Below are 6,261 nucleotides of genomic sequence, written 5' to 3' on the forward strand. Positions count from 1 at the left end.
TATTGTTTGCGCTTCATGTTTAACATTTTTATTACAAATTGAATAAAAAATAAGAATCGATCAAAATATTTTCTGCATACTAAGGCAGTAAAGCGTTTCAATGATTTAAAAAACGTGTGCTGGCAAAAAATTACTATCCGCCCACAGCATCGGTGATTGTTAACTGCGATTACTACTTGTAATGCGCATCATTTTGAATCAAAAGTTCTAATGAAAGAATTAATATATATATCTAAATAATAGATTTGGTTATATTATTAAATATATAATTACAAGCAACAATTAAGCATTATGTAATTTCAAGATTGAAAATATATTGATTAGTATTTGCATTGTTTATGGAAACAGAAAAACCTTACTTTAACGAGGAAAAGCACACTGTAAAAAAATTTTCTCAAAATTACCCACTATAATAGGTGTGAAGTTACCAAATAGTTGTAAATTTGCAATATACAAGGGTAAGATTAATTTTGTAATTTGTAATTAAGCAGATTGCAGAAGTAAATTTACAACATGTATGGAAAATTATTAAAATGATAAATCAAAAGATCAATACGTTTTGCAATTTTATAATATTATATATTATACATTCAAATATTGTTTTACTATCATATAGTAATAGTTGTAAACAATAGAATGACTACTTACTGTGCTCGTACATAGTGATGCTAGGTGGGCAGAGTTTTCATGCATGTTCAGTGAACATTAATCGCATTATATTTCACAGCAACATATGGAATATTGTTGTATTACGTAATGTTGCAAAACTTTTAGATGATTATAATATTTAAATACCCTGTTATATATGTAATTTTTCGTATAAAATAAGATTCCTTAATAAAAGCAAATCTACATATTTTTCGTGGAATTACATAATTTTTATAAAATTACATGATTTTTTTATATTTGCAAATTTACTGAATTTTTTTTACAGTGTATACATAAGTACTATGAACTGTTATTTTATTGCTGTTATTTTTTTTAGCTTTGACAAAAATGTTTTGAAGAAAATTGTTAAGAATCTGATTATTGCCTAAGTGTTATTTTTCAGACCAAATTTTTTACAGTTTTTAAGGGAAAAAAGGTTTCCTTATTGACATCATTACCACGTTAGATGCTTGTTTAATACCATTTGTCAGTGAATTGATTATCAACTTAATATCATGATATTTCTATTCTTGTTCAACTTGTGGCTGTTTCAAGATCGCAAATTTATTCGGTGTAGTTTCGTAAACTTGAAAATGTATATAAAATCACATAAGAAATATCGGCAATAAAATCTAGCTATGATCGTAAAGACTCTTGAATTATTTATTATTTGTGTTTAACTATTCCGTTTTTTTTCAATATTTTTAACCAGTATTATACATTAAATGTAATAGAGATTTTTCGCATTTATATTAAATTTTATTATATATTATATCATCCAGAGATACGATTTTGAATTAAAATCGTAACTAATTAGTTTGTTTCCATTAATTCCATTTAATTCCATAATTCCATTTAATATTCCGCAAAATTAATTAAGAATTTAAAATACTTTTAGAATACTTATTTTGAAGATTATATACTTAAAATTATATTAATTTACAACTGAAACAGTATAATTGCAAATGTTATAGAGAATTTCTTCTTTCTTCTCGATTAAATCAATCGATATATTTCTGTAATAATCTTAATTTTAATAACGATAGTTTAATAATAGTAATGGAAAATTTTAATATCGATAGTAATTTAATAATAATATTGGAAACGGATAAGACTATATATATATATCACAAACAGAAACAAAATTTATTGAAAAACTAAGATATTTAGTCCGACACTTTCAACTAAACATTGAGTTGATTCAACAGACATTTAGTTGCATGAAAAAAAAAGATATGGTTCATTCATGTCAATCATTAACATTTTTTAATCAAAAATTAACTGAACCAACTTAATATTTAGTTGAGCGTATCGACTTATTATTTTAGTTTTTGGACAAATTTTTTTCAGTGCAAGCGTTATCTTGATATATAAAAAGTTTCTCTGTGATTCTCGATAAGACCTCTTTCTCCTTAGGCTTAAGACAGAAAGCTCTAGACCAACGCAATCCCTAGATTTCTTATAGGCTTAACATAGCCCCAGGTTCTTAGGATTATGCGCAGAGTTGCCAAGTTCGAGGGATTTTCTCCCAAATGTAGGTTTTCTTATTAGCACGGGGAACTTTTTGGACGGATGAAAAGTTTAGGAGAATCTTTAGGGGAGAAAAATACAAAGATGTATAGTATTTTCAGTCTCCCAAAAGTAAATGAATGGTCACTCAAATGAGTGTCACGTATTGCCAATTCCCAAACGCCCACACCTCTTCTTATATAGTATATACTTCATTATATTACATCATTGAGGAAAAAAGTTGTTAACTTGACTAAAATTTTCAACTTGATTAAATCTCTTTAATTCAAGTATTTAAGTTAAATATATAAATATATACGCAAGTTCAAGTATTTTATATATTCGAGTTAAATACGTAAATACTTGAGCTGAAAAAATGTAGCCAATTTAGCAACTTTTTCTTCTCAATGTAGAAAAGGAGATCGACTTCGATCTTGCTAGAAAAAAATCCGTTGTTAAATCGCAAGATTGATGTGAGGCGCGGGATCTTTCCTAAAGAATAGAGAAAAAGCTCCGTCTTTATCTTTCAAGTTCGCGGCCGATAATTCCTACACACGTGTCCCCCTCCCCCCTCCCTCATCCTGTTCGTGTTGGAAGATTCAAGCTCTCGCGGTGCTTTCAAATCAATAACGGCAAAACGCTACGCAAGAGCAAGGAGGTGTCAATGCGGCGGGACGTGTATGTGCGTGTACAACAAGACTAGATCTGCGATCCACGAAACACGGGACGCGGTTTACGGGTGCGATGAACTTAAAGCCGGAACATATTGTGTTCCATTGATCGCGAGAGGTTTAAGCGACTTCGTGCGCCGTACATGATGTATACGCAGAGGTTCTCAAAGAAAAGAAAGAGAAAAAGAATGGAAGAGAAGGAGATGGGACTTACCGTTTGAAATGCTCCCTGATGCGATCCTCTCGGATGTTTTCCGGCAGATTTCCAACCCACAGGTGACGTGTCTCTCTAACCATTTTGCTCCGAACTCTTCATTTGGGATCGGATGTTGTGGTATCGTTTGGAGGCACTGTACAACGACACACAACCTCGACCAGAGCAGAAAATAATTCACCAGAAACACCTCACAAACACACTGAGGAGAAAACGCGCTATTTCTCGATCGATTAAAACAGGCCGGCCTCCACCCTGCTCTCTCTCTTTCTCTCCTTAGGAACTGAACCTGCCGCCTCCTCCTTCTCCTCCTCCTCCTCCTGTCTTCGCTTTATCTCCGCCAACGAAGAGATCAATTCGTACGCGCGTCCCTCTCTCTCTCTCTCTCTCTCTCTCTCTCTCCTTCTTTCTTCCGCGCTTTCGGCACTCCCAATTCGATTTCACTTGGGCAGCCGCGAAACTTCGACGGTTAATCACTAGTCACTCGCCGGCAAAAAGTGAGCCCGGCAGACGCGACGGATGCTGTCGTCGGGGACGCGACAGCACGTCGTAGGTACGAGCGCACGTGCGTGCGTGGATACGGCAATGACAGCGGCGACGACAGCGGCTGCAGCTATCGTCGGCACGACGACGACGACGACGACGACGACGACCACGGCGGCTACGGCGACGTGGCTCTCGCGATCAGGCTTATGCGCCGCGACGCGCTCCGACGTCGAGGACGCGGGGAAGAGGGCCGAGGGGGAGAAGGAGCCTTGATTAAAGCGGACGCCACTGACGATTACGATTACTGCGAGGATCAGTAGTACCGTCGCCGGAGAACACCACATCGTATATCACTCGTATCGCGTACGGGGATACCTCTTGCGGGCCCCTCTCCTTCGAGATCATCACACGTCACTCAGCCACGAGCTGCACTTCCCGGCACTGGGCGCGGGTTCCGCCGATCCATCCTGGCGCGGCATATTCCCCGCGACGCACTCGCGCTCGTGTCGTCGGCGCTGCGCGTTTTCCGCTCCGCTTTCGTTTCGGAGCGGAGCGGAGCGGCACGGCACGGCGCGACGCGACACGACACGACACGACACACCACCGGTAACGCGGAAGGGGGGAGGGGGGCGGGTGGGGGGAAGGGGGAGGAGCACGACACGACACGGCACAGCAGCACAGAAGAAAACCTGGGCACGACACGGCACGGCACGACACGGCACGACACGACACGTCACGACCACGCCACACGTTCACGCGGCACACGTCACTGCGGACGCGCCCGCGCGCGCGAAAAGACGGAAATTCCCTCGTCGCCCGTCGTCGTCCAGGCGGCGGCGGCGGGCCTCGGTCGCGCGCCGCGGCGTGCGTGTGCGTGTGCGTGTGTGCGTGCGCGTGACCCACTGCTGATAACGCGAATCAATTCGGACGCTCCGTTTCCTCTTCCTCTCCTTATTGCACGCGCGTTCTTACTCGCGCGGGACACGACGGTATCCACGTACCGTACACATACAACACAGGACCCGATACGCGCGACACGCGTGGAGAGCATATACACACGTAAACCGTCGCTCCCCGCGCCAATCTATTCACTTCAGGGCCAATCGCCTTTCTTTTCTCCCTTGCCCTCCTCTTTTCACATCACCGATGCATACTTTCGCGGCCCGAGTAGATCACGTATTTATATTTATTTATATTATATATATCCCGGGTGTATCACCACTGCTCGCGCGCCTCGCCTCGAGGGCCGAGGGGATCTCGAGCGGTCGCGTATATAACAGGAATAAACACCAAGTTATCTCGGCGCGCGGTTCCCGATTGCGGCGGCGTAAAACTCCCGTTGTCGTCGCGCGAACGTACACGCGTGCATGCGCGCGGCGATGCCGAGACGTCGTCCGGCCGGACACATCGAAAACAAAAATTCACACTCGACAATTTTATACCTCGGCGAATACGTTTCTGTCGTGTAAAGGTTTACGCGCCTCGTAAACTCACTGGCTTTATTAACTTCAACAACACTCGGGCCATGTAACGCAGACGGAGCTGACTTCGGCTCCTTCTCACTGCACTACACTACTCGGAGTGACGTCACCGTGGCGGGAGCGCAGCGAGGCTCGCCGACTAGCACCGTCGTCCCGCCGCCTGGTGGGGGAACGACGATAGGGGAGCGGAACGAGTCTACATGAGAGAGGCGACTTTGCGAGCGCGCGCGCGAACGTCGCCCGCCAGGCGGTGAGGTCGTGCTGCGGGTGGGGGTAAAAGCGAGGGGGAAGGGGGAGACAACGAGAGGGTGTGCAAACGCGCGCGCGCGCGCGCTCATCTGCGCGCCGGAAGGTGGGGGGAGGGGCAGAGAGGACTCGTTCGAATCGAAGCAAGGACAGGTAGAGGGGACTCGGGACTCGCGCAGGCGGGGAAGGGATAACGGGTCGAACGAGCTAACCCGAACCCCCGAGCCGCGCTTGTCCCTTTCGTCCCGTAGTTTTCCCCCCTCCGTCCCTCGTTCCGCGGCGGATCGTCGTGCTCCATCCGTCTCTCTCGCTCCCTCCCTTCGTCCCGTACTTTTTCCTCCCCGTCGTCCTTCCTACTCCGCGTAAGTCATTCGTTCTCTTCCTTCTACACCACCACCACCACCACCACCACCACCACCATCATCACTACCACCACCACCGTTGCCATCGAGTCAAATCCTATCTACCATCTTTGTTCCTTCTCTCTGCTCCTTCCGTCCCTTGCTCTTCTCTCTCTTTCTCTCTCTCTCTCTCTCTCTCTCTCTCTCTCTCGCTTCGTTTCGCGTGCGGGCGCACGAGTTCGTGCTCTCTTTCTTTCTCTGTCTCTCTTTTTCCCTCTCACACTCTCTTTTTCTCTTGCTTCAGGGCCGGTTTAGGGGCAACCAATTACCCGGGGCATCAGTACTTTCTGTACCGAGAATAAAGACGGACAATCGGATTATTACGAAAATAAAAATGCTTAACTTCGTGACGTTCCCTCTAATCAAAGAAGTAACGATCAAACAAACGTACTGGAGCTTGATAGCGCGCATTAATGAGGCGTGCAGGTGGATAAGCGTTTTTCACATAAATGGTTCGACGTAGATTCGACATGACGAGTGAGAAATAAGAATGTCAAATTAATTTCTACTATGAAGCTTTCTGTTATTTTCCGTTATTTGAACGATTTTTCGAAACGTGAGTGCGACAAAACACTTGTAACTATAGCACCAGTGTAATTTCTCTT

This window comes from Solenopsis invicta, chromosome 8 (assembly GCF_016802725.1).
Source record: "Solenopsis invicta isolate M01_SB chromosome 8, UNIL_Sinv_3.0, whole genome shotgun sequence".
NCBI lineage: Eukaryota > Metazoa > Arthropoda > Insecta > Hymenoptera > Formicidae > Solenopsis > Solenopsis invicta.